We start from the raw sequence: 13621 nt of genomic DNA on the forward strand, positions 1-13621 counted from the left end.
AGCTAGACTCCTGGTGTTGCTTACCCTCACGTGCAGAATTATGAGGCCTTCAGAGGAGCAGCACATGCCAGCCACATTTTCCAGCCCACGAGAGAGAGAGACAGAGAGATGGAGAAACAGACAGAGGGATTAAACCCAAGGCATTCAAACCCTGGGCTCAATCGTCACACCCCAGTTACCTGGAGCAGAGTTTAACAGGCTATTTTCTGACCCAGAATGTGTCCCAAGTATTCTGGTCTAAATTCCATGGGCTACCTAATTTTCTTATGCTTAACTAGAAATCTCAAACTCATCCCAAGCTGGTACTCTAGGCTCTGGGCCTGTGTGAGGTCTGGTGACTGGTGTGCACCTCTGGCCTGGAGTGACCCCCACCTTTCTAGTTTGGATCCTAAACCTTGCCTGTCTCTTCCAACTTGACAGCTTTCCACCTTGTCCTCAGGACTCAAGGCGCCCATGCAAATCCAGAGTGTCCAGGGCTCCCAGGCCTGAGGCTGCCTCAGTTCAGTGACCTGGAACTGGCTATTTTTGATGAAGGCCCTAAGTTGTGTCATACCTTTCCTGTAGTCCAGCCCTAACTGTTGTTTTTAGAAGCTCAGTGACAAAGAATACACAGCTGGAGAAAAGTATCTCCTTTCTTCATGTTTTATAATCTCCAAATTAAAAATTGCAAGTCACAGTTCCAGTGAGGTATCTTGGCCTCTTGACAGGGACACACACATACACACACACACACACACACACACACACACACACACACACACACACACACACATTGTCCATTATGAGATGCAGTAGAAAAAATGCAAACATTTCTAGATGTCTAGAAACCTGGGTTCCACTACTGGCAGTACCTTGCCGGGTGAACTTGGGAAAATCACTTCACCTCTCTGGGCCCAGGCATTCTCTTTCAACTTTAATATATGAGCCTGTGAAATCCAAGAAGTTATAGCCTTGCCAACCTGACCACTCATTTAGCCTAAAAGCATGATCATGATTTGCATAAAATCACTCTTATAGTCCCTGTAATAGTGAATTTGTGTGTCAACTTGAAGGGCATGGGTTGTTGTGGGGTTTTTTTTTTCACAGTTTTTATTCATTGCATGCAGCTTTACACAGTATTTCTTATGTGCCAGACACCACTCTAAGTACCTTAGAAATATTTGACTCATTAACTCCTTATAACAATTGAAGGGTGCTTTTAGATGAGATTAACATTTAAATCAGACTTTGAGTAAGCAGATTGCCCTCCATGATATAGGTGGGCCACATCCATTCAGTTGAAGGCTTGCATAGAACAAAAAGAGCTGCCTCCCCGAGTAAGAGGGAATTCTTCAGCAGAGTGCCTTCAGAATTCATCTGCACCATCAGTTCTTCCTGGGTCTCCAGCCTGCAAGCCCACACTGCAGATTTTGGACTTGCCAGCCTCCATAATTGCCTGCCAATTCCTTACAAAGATCTCTTTCTATACAGACACATCTTATTTGTTCGGTTTCTCTGTAGAAGGCTGACAAACACAGTCCCCAAGGACTGAGCATCTGCCATGTACTTAGCCCCACGGCAGTCACTGAGACAAATGGTTCTGCCACCAATAAGCACAGCACCTAGTTGGAAACACAAGACTAACTTGGATAAAATAATTCATAGCAGCATACACAAGTGGCAAAGGGTACAGGCTAGTTCCTGGTGCTATGGTTCAGAGGAGGGCTCAGAGGGAAAGTCAAGAAGGAGATGGCACTTAGTCTCTAGGGCAGCTGGAATTTCCCAAGGGAAAGAGAAAAGGAAGGGTGGCTCAAAGATGATGACATACTTGGTATGTCTCCTCCCCCTGGCTCTCCCATCTCCATGAATGCCATCACCACCCACACAGATGCCCAAGTAAAATGGGCCTCATCCTTATCTCCACCAAAGCCTCACTAAGCACTCCGACACTCCACTTTCCCTCGTAGTCAATCATCTATCTTTAGACCCTGCTCCTAAATATTAATGAACCATTCTTATGCTCTCCATACCCAAAGCCACCTTCCTAGCCCAGGCTGCCATCTTTGCTCTCCTGGGCCACCAATATACCCTTATATGTTTACCCTTTCTTTAGTCTTGCTCCTCCAATCCCTTGCTCCCCACAAAGCAGAGTGATCCTTCAAAAGTGAACATCAACTCGCCTCTCTCTACTTATAACTCTTCAGTAGCTCTCCATTTCCTACAGAATAAAATCCAAATCTAGTATGGCTTCACCATGCTGTGCTCTAGGCACTGCTGTGTCTCCATTCTCATCTCTTGCTGCTAGCCCTCTTGTACCTACTAAACTTCCAGGTCCTCAGAAGTGCCATCATTTTTCCCACCTCAAGGCCTTTGCACATGCTATCCCTTCTGCCCAGAACTCTTTCCCTCTTTCTTTGGTTAATTTCTACTTTCTTTGGGTCTCAGTGCTTCTATTTTCCAGGAGGAAGCCTCCTCTAACTTCTGCAGACCTGTTTGGGTGTTTCTCCAGCAGTTCCCTGTCTTCCCTCTCTCAAAGCAAGTGCTACTGACAAATTTTCTGTCTTCCCAACTAGACCTTAAGCTTTAAGAGTCTGGGTCCAACTCACATCCTCAGAAATTACCAAAGTACTGAAGTGTGCATAATAGACTTAAATATTCTAATAGGTTGGTCCTGTACCCTGAAAATACAGCAGTGAACAAGACAGGCTTGCCCTCATAGAGCTCACACTCTGAAGACAACAAACAAGTGAATAATGCATAAATGCAATTAGAGTTGTGAAGAGGGTCAGAAAAGAAAGAACTAGAGGGTTGTCCTAGAGCATATTGGGGGAGGTAGAGCTGAACACCTACTTTAGACATTGAGTGGTCAGGGAAGGCTTCTTTGAGAAGCTGACCTTGAGCAGGGACTTGAAGAATAAAAAAGAGCCAGTCATGCAAAGACCAGGGCAGTGGAGGGTGTAGGCAGGAAAAAGCCTGGTATGTTCTAGGGATGTCAGAAAGTTAAGATGGCTGAGCAAAGAGGGCAAATAACATATTCTTCATAGTATCAAGCTTACTGCACCAGAAACTTAGACCACAGCCACTTTGTCACCTGCAGGATGAGTCACTTTAGAGGAGTGGTTCGGTTCCCTCCAGTGAGAATGGCATTTGGTAATAGAGGAGCCCTTACAACAATGCCTTTTCTACAAAACTTTTCAAAGTCCTAAGGTCCTGCCTTTCAAGCCCAAATTCCAATTCAGTGAGGTGAACCTGTTCTTATTTAAAATGTTCCATAAGCTAAAATCAATGAACAATCAGCAAGGGAGAAGGAATGAGATTATTAGTGGTCCTTTTTTGCCTGGATGGGGAAAGGCTGGGATGGGGAGAAGACAGGACTTCTAGTGTCCTTCTAATCATCAAATTAGGATGTATCTCTTTGCGAAGATAGGCCCCGAAGGTATCCTTGGGATGAACATATCTCTTTCCAAAGATTAAATTTAGGGACCTCCTATAAAGTCATGGCATCCCCAGCCACGCCCACTTTATTCCAAGGTCAAGTTTATACCTATGCACCAGATCTGGAATGTGCCTTGTCATTTGCTCCTGGTTTGGCTCCACTCTTTCCCTGCCCTAGAACAATACCCACGATACATTAACTGTGAGTAACTGTGGATAACAGCAAGGATGCTGGATTCAAGGACTGCTTCCATGTCCTTCTAGACAACCTGTTCTCTTGTTCCACCACCGGAATCAGAACTCCCTCCCTCTATTCCCCTCTTCCTCCAGCCCTCAGAGAGTCCACATTCCTAGCTTAGGCAATGCATTCTTGCTGCCCTGACACATACCACCAGAGTGGGCCAAGCAAGCTACTGAGAGAGCCAAGCTACCCACCCAACACTTGGCTTTGGCTGAGGGCATCAAGCCAGGCCATGGTGTCATAGTAGCTAAGGTCCCTTGATAAGCCACATCAGCTCAACTCTTAAAATTGATCATGGCATTGTTGATGAAGTTGATGGGGTTTACATCAGACTGTATCCCTCCAGAGCCCAGATTGAATGACTTTTAATTAGAACAAATCTGTTGTTTAACTCTCTCTTCCCTGTGGAGGCAGCTGCTAGATCCAAATCTGGAACGGGTTCAGTGGGCACAAGTTTGTTGGTTACATCATAACATAATGAGAACTTCACCATAAGGAAAGGTCTCTAAGGAAGTTTTGGGGTTCAATTCCATCGCTTCTAAATCACCACTGATTCTGAATTATTTTGAACCAATGTTCAATATCAATGCCTTCCATGAATAGGATTCATTCATTCATTCAAAAGCGTATTTAGCATCTCCTGTGTGTTCTAGATGTGCAGGATAATGAGATAAAGGGAACATGTTCACTTCCTTCAAAGAGCTCCATAAAGGGTGATGCATATATTTATTTCTCTTGAGAAGGTGGCTGAAAGACCACCATATGAACCTTCCAAAGTCAATAACTACCAAAAATGTCATCATGAGCTAGAATGAGCACTCTATCTGCAGGGACAAAGATGATGCTGCTGGTGGCCAACCATCTCTGGATTAGTAAGTTGTGGTAAATCAGACAAATGTTTTTCTTCCTCCACAATTTCTCATGTGTCATAGGCAGTTAATAGTTGACCAATAGAATGAAATAGAGCTACAGAATCTACAGCCCCTACAAGACATTACTTTTTTATTATGATTATGTATTGTAATATTAATATTAATAACTAAATTTGAGTGCTTACTAAGTACCAGGAATAGTTCTAAGTGCTCTATATGCATTATCTCATTTAATTCTAACAACCCCAAGAGGTAAATATTGCCTTTCCCCTATTTTCATCCTGACTTTACAGATGCAGAAACTGAGGCTCAGATTGACTTGTGTACCTCATTCCCTGCAAAGATTTCCAGAGGCTTCAGCTGAGAAATGCTGACCTGGTTCAAGCTCCTCTCCTTATGAAGCACATTTGTCCAGGCTTTATCTCTTCTAGACAGAGGCTAATATTACTTTGTCAAGAGATGGCCAAAACCCACAGGTCCCAAATTATGAGATCATTTAGTCATTCAACAAATATCTATTTTGAATCCCCATGTGTTGAGAATACAATGGTAAAACAAACACAGGCTCTGCTCTCGGGAGGACTTCAACCTGGTAGAGTAGATTTTTAAATGAGCAAAAATAAGATAGAAAACTATGAGCAGGCACTGAACCCACTGGGCTTCAGTAGCACAGGGTCCAGTCTGAGACTGGCCCTTCAGGTCTCCCACCTCAAAATACTGCAGCTGGACCCCTGAGTTCCAGGCCCTTAGTATGGCTCACACCCTGAAACTATGCCCTTCTGTGACCAACTTCATTCCACAAGCGCCCATGTCATCGGCATCATGGGCAAAACAACACCAAAAACTTACTCTGTGAAGCTCAGTGGAACTAAAGACATAGAGAAAACACCCAGTGGCGATGGCCAGGAGAAGTACCAGATCCTGAAGTACAACTGCTAGGAACTCATAAAGAATCACTGGAAAGAGGAACTCAAGAAAGAATTCACCTAGATGATCAGAAATTGAGCAATAAGGAATTGGAAGAGAACTATGATCCAAATGAGATACAGTGCTGTCCAGCATGAGAGATGAAGAGCTCTTGGTTCAGGACAGCCCCAGTACACTCAGGCCTTTCAAAGAAACATGAGGGATTGTCAAATTTCTCAATAGATGGTGTGGGGCTTCTCCATCCTTCTATGTACAGGAGCTGTCTTATGCTGGCTTGCATTTGGAATTCAGTACTCCAATGATAAGTGTGCATCCCTAGACAGTGTGTATTTGGGTTCTGTGCTTGCTCTGGTTGGGGTGATATTTGCTTATTTCCAATAAGTGAAAAGCACCAACATCATGTTAAGATTCAGTAAATTATTCCTCTCCGAGTTTTTGTCATCTGGGATGCAAGGGAGAGTACAATCCCTGAAGAGCAGCTGATGGTCCGGAACATGGTGGAGATTAAGGGTGGAGACCAAATTCCTAGGGATATCAGGTGGCTGGCTTCTCAGTGAGCTAAAATAGATAATTTATCTCTCACTAGGAGGTCTGAGCCCCAGTCCTGTTCCCGTGACTTTACTCATGGCAATCCCCTTGAAACAAAGAACACTAGCTTCTCTTCTACAACTTATTTTAAAGGTGTGGCAACTGGCACAATCACCAACACAGGCAATGGCACCATCATTGGACAGATTGCCTCAATGGCTTCAGGAATTGGCAATAAGAAGACAGCCGTTGCCACTGAGATTGAGCACTTTGTTTGTATTGTGGCAGAAGTGGCCACTTCACCAGCATCCTTTTCTTTCTTATCACAGTGTCCATGAAGTATGTCCTGGACTCCACCACCTTCCTCATTGGTGTCGCTGTGGCCCATGCACCTGAGGACCTCCTGGTGATTGTCACTGTCACTCCATTAATGACAGAAAAACAGGTGACCAAGAACTGCCTGGAGATCAACCTGGAAGCAGTGAAGACCTCAGTCCCGCCTCTATCATTTGCTCTGACAAGATTGACCCTCAGACTCACAACAGAACCCATGTGTGGTGTGACAATCAGATCTATGTGGCTGACACATGACGAACAGAAAAACCAACTGCTTGCCTGAAGCTCTGGAATCTGGGCCTCCTTATTCAAGATAATAACACCGTATAACCAAGTTGAGTTCAAACAAGGACACGAGAAACCATCATGGAGAAAGTTGTCGTTGGAGGTCATTTTCAGAGGTCATTTTGGGGGATGTGATAGAAATTAGGAAATGAGACTGCAAAGTGCCTGGAATCCCTTTTGATTCTACCGACAAATTTCAGTCCCCATACATGAGGTGGATGACCGCAGTGACAGATGCTGCCTCACGATGATGAAGGGGCCCCTGAGAAGATCCTAGAGAAGTGCAGCACCATCATTATTGATGTCCTAGCACAGCCTCGGGTCAAGGGCACAGCTAAGGCCTTCCACACCATGTACATGGAGCTAGGGGGTCTGGGGGAGCCACATTCTGGGTTTCTGTCACCTCTTCCTGCCAGCAATCAAGTTCCCAGAAGCCTACTCATTTGACAGATGCCATGACCTTTCCCACCTCCAGTTTCTGATTTGTGGGCTCTTGTCAAGGACTGATCCCCTTCGGTCCACTGTGCCTGAGGTACTTACCAAATGCCAGAGTGCTAGGGTCAAGGTTGTTATGGTCACAAGTGATCATCCCTTCACAGCCAACACTATTGCCAGGTATCATTTCAGCCAACAGTGAGATAGATGGTGGAAGACATTGAAAAAGCCTCAACACTGCTATGGAGCAAGTACACAAATAGGGTAAAGCCACTGTGATGTCCAGTATGGAGCTGAAGGACATAAATCAAGAGCACCTGGATGAGCTCTTAACCGAGTACTTGGAAACCACCTTTGCTCAGACATCCCTCCAGCAGAAGCCAATCATTGATGTGGGCTGTCAGAGACAGATGCACTTGTTCCTGTGACAGAGGATGGAGTTAACGCTTCTCCAGTTCTAAAGAATGCAGATGTTGGGATTGCCATGAGGGTAGCAGGTTCTAATGGATCCAAAAATGCAGGCCACACAGTCTTACTGGATGACAGTGATGTCTTTGCATCTCTAACCACAGGGTAGAGGAAGGCTGCCTAACCTTTGACAACCTAAAGGAGATTATTGCTTATACTCTGACCCAGAACATTGCCAAGCTTTGCATTTTTTTTGATTTACACTATTGTCAGGCTTGCCCTGATCACTGGCATCATTACTATCTTGTTCATCAATTTGGGCACAGACTTAACTCCCTTATTGCTCTATCCTATGGGAAAGCTGAAAGTGACATTTTGAACCAGAAACCCCACTATAAGAAAATGGACAGATTGGTGAACAAGTCACTTGCCATGTAGTCCTGCCAACACACTGGCCTCATGCAAGCCCAGGAGCTTTCGTTGTCTGTGTCACCATGTATGCACAGAGGAGATTTAGGCCCAGCACTCTCATTAACCTGTGGAGCAATGGAGGAATAACAGCATGAATGACGGGGGCGATTGCTATGGACAAGAATGGACAAGGTATCAGAGGAAATACCTAGAATGTACAGGCTACACAACTGCTCTCACTGGCATCATGAACTACCAAATAGCATATCTGATCATGAAGAAGACCTGGAGCAATTTCATCTTCCAACAAGGTCTTTCCAGAAATAAAGCCATCTGGGTAGGGATTGCCTCACAGCTTATCATAGCAGTAATTCTCTCCTATGACACTGGAAGTGTCACAGCCCTAGATTTCACCAGGCTCCTGGCTCAGGATTGGTTTGTAGATATGTCACATCCATATCTTCTGCTTTGGGTGTATAATGATGTGTGAAAACTTTTCATCAGGCTTTACTGTGGAACCTGTTGGGATAATATGTCACTAACACCATCTTTTTGCCCAAGTGTCCCAACTTCACATTGGTGATGATCTTCATTTCTCTTGTGTAATAATGACATCATCCAAATTTATACCAGAGAAAGACAAAAGCTATATGAAAGGCACTCAATTGATGTTTTGTACTTTGCAGCTGAGATTTGACTATTTATGTATAAATTTTATCTCTATCTCCGGTTTTAAAATATGTAAATTTCAAGGTGATGTTGTAGAGAAGAAACACTTATTTGTATATACATAGATTTCCAAGATATTAAATAATCTTGTGTAACCCAGATATCTGCTGGGGTCTCCCTGCTCTTAAGCTCTAGGTAAGATTTCTCATACCTCTATTCTATATCCTGTTGAAGATCAATGCCTTTCTCAAGATGTCTGTGAGTTCCTGGGGAAACTGGCCACTTTGCTCAAAAATCCAACTCAAGGTGTGCAGGAAATGGAGAAGGGGGCAAGGTTACATCATGAGAACATGGACATGCCCCACTTTGACTCTCAGATGCTGCCACAGCATGCTTTCCCTGCCATGTCACCCCTCACCCCCAACTCTCAGCATCTCACTGGTCCATCCATTTTTGCCTCACCTCTTCTTCTCCCTCCCAGACGGCCCTTCACCCCTACTACTGGAACACCAGTTGGACTTCTTCCAATTCCTGCTCCAAATCCAAACTCCAAGTCCACTTTGCATATCCTAACTCAAGGGGCTGTACTGAACAAAAGGGTCTTTCATTCACCAGGAAGCCATATTGGTTTGAAATAATAATATCTATTTCTTATAAAACATTTGCAAAGCACTTTCCAGCACAGCATTATGCCAATCATGTTTCATGCTTTCAACTTAGGTTTATTCATGTGTGGAACAGCATCTATGTTGACAGGCCCAGAGAGACCTCATTTTAAAGTAAAAGACATTTTAGAAAACAAACAAACTAAGATAGAAAGAATTCAGTGACATAAGAAAGGTCCAGGAATAAGATTATCTGTAAGTGATTTTTTTTTTTTTAATATATAGTGAACTTTTTTTAAAAATTTATTTATGGCTGCATTGGGTCTTCGTTGCTGTGTGTGGGCTTTCTCTAGTTGCAGCAAGCGGGGGCTACTCTTCGTTACGGTGCATGGGCTTCTCATTGCAGTGGCTTCTCTTGTTGCAGAGCACGGGCTTTAGGCGTGCAGGCTTCAGTAGTTGTGGCACATGGGCTCAGTAGTTGTGGCTCACGGGCTCTAAAACGCAGGCTCAGTAGTTGTGGCACATGGGCTTAGTTGCTCTGCAGCATGTGGAATCTTCCCAGACCAGGGCTCAAACCCGTGTCCCCTGCATTGGCAGGCAGATTCTTAACCGCTGCGCCACCAGGGAAGTCCCTGTAAGTGACTTCTAATGTCCCTTCTCAATCCTAATTTTCCGTGATTCTAGGTCATGTACCATGATGTCCAGTTAGGGACATAGAAGAGGCTTCAAGGAGCAGGTGCATCTGGGCTAGACTTAAAGAAGAGACAGTGTCAAGATAAAAGTGACAATGTTTTAAGAAAAGTTTAACAGATCCCGTTTTCCTTTGAATGAATCAGAAGACTTTACAAGAAATCAATATTGGGACTTTGAAGTTTCTGAGACAGTCTCAATTATCTCTTACTCTTTATTACTTGCAAAATTAGAAGATTTTACTTCCTATCTTTCCATCCTTCTTTCTTTTAAACAACATGGATTGAGGGCCTCTTATGTTTCAGGCAGTGTGCTAGGCACTGGAAATGCAAAGGTGGAGCCCCCAGAGGAAGGAGTTCAAGTTCAATGGGTGAAATAAACAAAGAAACAAATGTAACTCAGGTTCAGACTGATAGTTCCTGCATCCCTGCCACAGTCTCTGGCCTCTACCCCTCAAGTTTAGGCACAAGATTCAGCTCTTCTCTAGTCTACTCATCCCTAAGTCCATAATGTGAGTTTAATAACTTACTTATACATTAAACCTTCCAGGAGTCAGGATCACCCTCCAGGTCTCTTCCATATCCTGGCTTCTCTCTCACCTCTTTCTACTCTTCTCTCTCCTCTCTTCCCTCCCAGGAACAACACAAATCCCCCTCCTTGTCCTACACGCACGAGTTCCGAAGGCCTCTTTTGTTACTTGAGCATACCCTTGGGTGTGTCACCCTGCACCCGTAGTGACTCAAAATATTTCTTCCAAATAAACACAGGGCCCTCCCCAGCAAAGAATTTTGAAGAGAGAGGAAAGGGGGTCTCCATCTGTGCTCAGACAACATTGCTGTGCTCAGAATGGGGTCGGTCTTGTCCAATAAAGACAGAAGAGGCAGCCTGGGTGGTAAAGACTAAGAGGAATTCTGATCCATAAAATGTATTTCTAATTCTCAGTGAAACCATTCCAGAAATGTAGGGAGTTGGCCCCTGGACTCACCAACGTTTGGGTTATATTTCAACCTTGATTGAGCACCAGAATTGCACACACAGTGCCAACTCCCACGTGCTTTGAGGAGGGCTGGGTACACTACGCCTCTCTGTTTTAGTTTTTGGGTCTTTTCCCCACGTGTCTGGGGTGTTTCTTCCATTAAAACCAGGACTTTTCCTCCTTCTAAGCCTCTACCCCAAATCCAGCCTAAGCTGATACTCCTAGGAGATGCTAAATTCACTTTGGGGCCAAAAAGTAAAAATAATTTATTCAAAAACATGCCAATAACTCCATGGAAAACTTTCAGGGGTAGTATCATTTCACTCCAGATTCTCTGATGGGAAGATTTTTTGCTCAGTAATGACGTGGCAAGGACAGGTTGTTCCTGCATAGGAGGCAAAGGTGGGTCCAGGGCTGTCCCTCTTCCAGGGCTGCTGGTGTAGGTGCCTCTGCTTGTCCTTTGCTGAGCCACCTGTCCCTCTCTTTTTTTCTATTTTCTTCTCTCATCCAGGGTCCACATCTTAGTTCAGGGCTCCAGATGAAGACTCCTCAACAGACATGGCCTTCTTGCTAAGCCAGCCTGGATAGAAGAGTCCAGAAAAACCTGATCATTGTGTTCAAGTAGCTGAAGCCCTGTCACCAGAAGAGGCATTAGATTTGCTCAGCTCAGCAGAAGAGGAGAAGAATGGGGACAATACACAGAAGATGCTAGAGGCAAAAACATCTTCACTATAATAAAAAAAAAAAAAAAAGGTTTTAGCCAAAATTAGAATTGAACTATCACAAACATCTGAAGTTAGGTATACTCCTCCAAGCCCAAAATTTATTTACAGCACTAATTTGCATAGAAGGTTAGAATATTCTGGGGAAAGAACTTGACCATAGAAAAACTTGGTGTTCAGACATAGAAAAGGGCATGCTGAATTTGGGGTGTGCGTGAAGCACGTGCCAAGAGAAGGTAAATTTGAAAGGAAGAAGCAAAGGAGAATCTGCAACGAGGGTAGAAAAACCCTGGAGTGCTGGACATCGCCCCAGGGTCTGGGCGTCAAGGGTGAGAGTGGAGGTACTGGGAAGAGCATGGTGGTGGCCTTGCTTTAATCTGCCTCAGTCCCAGGCACGCTGGTGACATGTGTATAGAGAGCAAAGTGTCTTGTGTAAACATTTAAAAAGCCATGATATTTAAGGACACAAGCAGTTCTTCAGAGAGAACTGCAAAGGAGTAGACCACCAAGAAAAAGAAACCATTTCCATCTTGGCAGGAAAAAAAAATTACTATCAAGAATCTTGGAGCACAGGGAGCACATCAGCGGCCTGTGGTGGAAAAGCCTTGACACAGACTTCAGACCAAATGCAGCTTCAGAGATAGAGCCCCGGACAGAGCTGCTGGAACATCAGAATTATTGGCCCATAAGAGAGTAGCGGCCAGGTTTTGGCAGCGGCTGCATGGATTCAGGCCCTCGTGGACGGGAGTCCTTGTAGATTTCCAGAGCAGGGGTCCTCTCATTACCATTCTTACCATGAGGACCAAGCTTCTGCAGCCACACAGATGGAGGCCATCCAGTGATTCAATTTTGTATCTGTATCTTTTTTTAATATTTTCCTGAAGTCAGACTTAAAATTTAGCTTTTGAAGATGTACAATTTAATAAATTTTCACAAGCGCCTAAAGTTGTAAAATCATCTGCACAGTCAAGATACAGAGCATTTCCATCACCCCAAAACATCCCCTCATGCCTCTTTGAAGTCAGTACCTCGCTTGCACCCCCAATCCCTGCCAACCACCAATCTCTTTTGTCCCAATATATGTATATGTTCTGTTTGTTGTCTCTTCCAGGATGTCATATAAATGAAATCATAGCATATGTAGCCTTTGAGTGTGACCTCTTTCCCTTAGATAAGGCTCTTGGGATTTATTCATGACATTGTACATATCAGTCCTATGTTTTTTTTTCTTGCTATGCTAGTAGTATCCCAGGTATGGGCACACCACAGTTTGTTTATCCATCTGCCAATCGGTGGACTATTGTTGTTGATGTTTGGTTGTTTCCAGTTTTTGATGATGAGGAATGAAGCATTCGCATACAACTTTTAGTGTGGACAAATGTTGTCGTTGGGGAAATACCTAAGAGTGGGATCACTGGGCCCTATGGTAAGCATATATTTAACCTTATAAGAAATGGCCAAACTGTATTCCAAAGTGGCTGGACCATTTGGCATTCCCAAAGGGTCCTGACTCTTATGGTGGCCTCATTTGCATCTAAAGGAACTCAGGCTGAGAATACTGAAGTTCTACTTCTATTGACCAGAAGTCAGAATGTCCAGAAGCAGAATTCACAGGCCCTGAAAATGCAAATTCCCTTTCACTATGTGTATTGGGCAGGAACTGGGCGATGGCTTGTCAGGGATGCAGTAAGGGCTAGACCCTCTGACTTTCCCTACTCTGGAATCTGTGATACTATGAATATGAGCATCACCCTGGCCAGCATTCAAAGACATCACCCACCCACATTTCTTATACTTGGCTCACTAGACAAACATGTGTCTTGATGTTTGACATCTTTATCAGTTTGACTGACGTGTTTCCCTGAGTTGATATTTTTCATGCAATCAATTGGATCTCTTGGAAGTTTTTGCAAAGAGGGAATAAATTAATGGACCACCCACATCTTGTTTTATTCTGTTGACCTGTTTGGGACCATAGATATTTCACTCAAAATCTCTATGCTCTAGCTTCTTCATCTGGGGCTAACAGCACCCATCACGCAGAATCCCGCAGATCACACCAAGCACAGGGATAACAGAGCAGTGATGTTGGTATTTATGAC

At 44.1% G+C, this 13621-nt stretch overlaps 2 pseudogenes across 2 annotated transcripts; both read left to right on the forward strand.

The window, feature by feature from the left end:
- Positions 1-5864: 5864 nt before the first annotated feature.
- LOC309663481 (potassium-transporting ATPase alpha chain 2 pseudogene) lies at positions 5865-6874 on the forward strand (annotated as a pseudogene). The gene has a single exon. The product of its transcript is annotated as a potassium-transporting ATPase alpha chain 2 pseudogene (transcript).
- Positions 6714-7884, forward strand: LOC309662250 (potassium-transporting ATPase alpha chain 2 pseudogene; annotated as a pseudogene). The gene has a single exon. The product of its transcript is annotated as a potassium-transporting ATPase alpha chain 2 pseudogene (transcript).
- The last annotated feature ends 5737 nt before the right edge of the window (positions 7885-13621 follow it).

This window comes from Balaenoptera physalus (assembly GCF_965194825.1).
Source record: "Balaenoptera physalus genome assembly, chromosome: 6".
NCBI classification, from domain to species: Eukaryota; Metazoa; Chordata; class Mammalia; order Artiodactyla; family Balaenopteridae; genus Balaenoptera; species Balaenoptera physalus.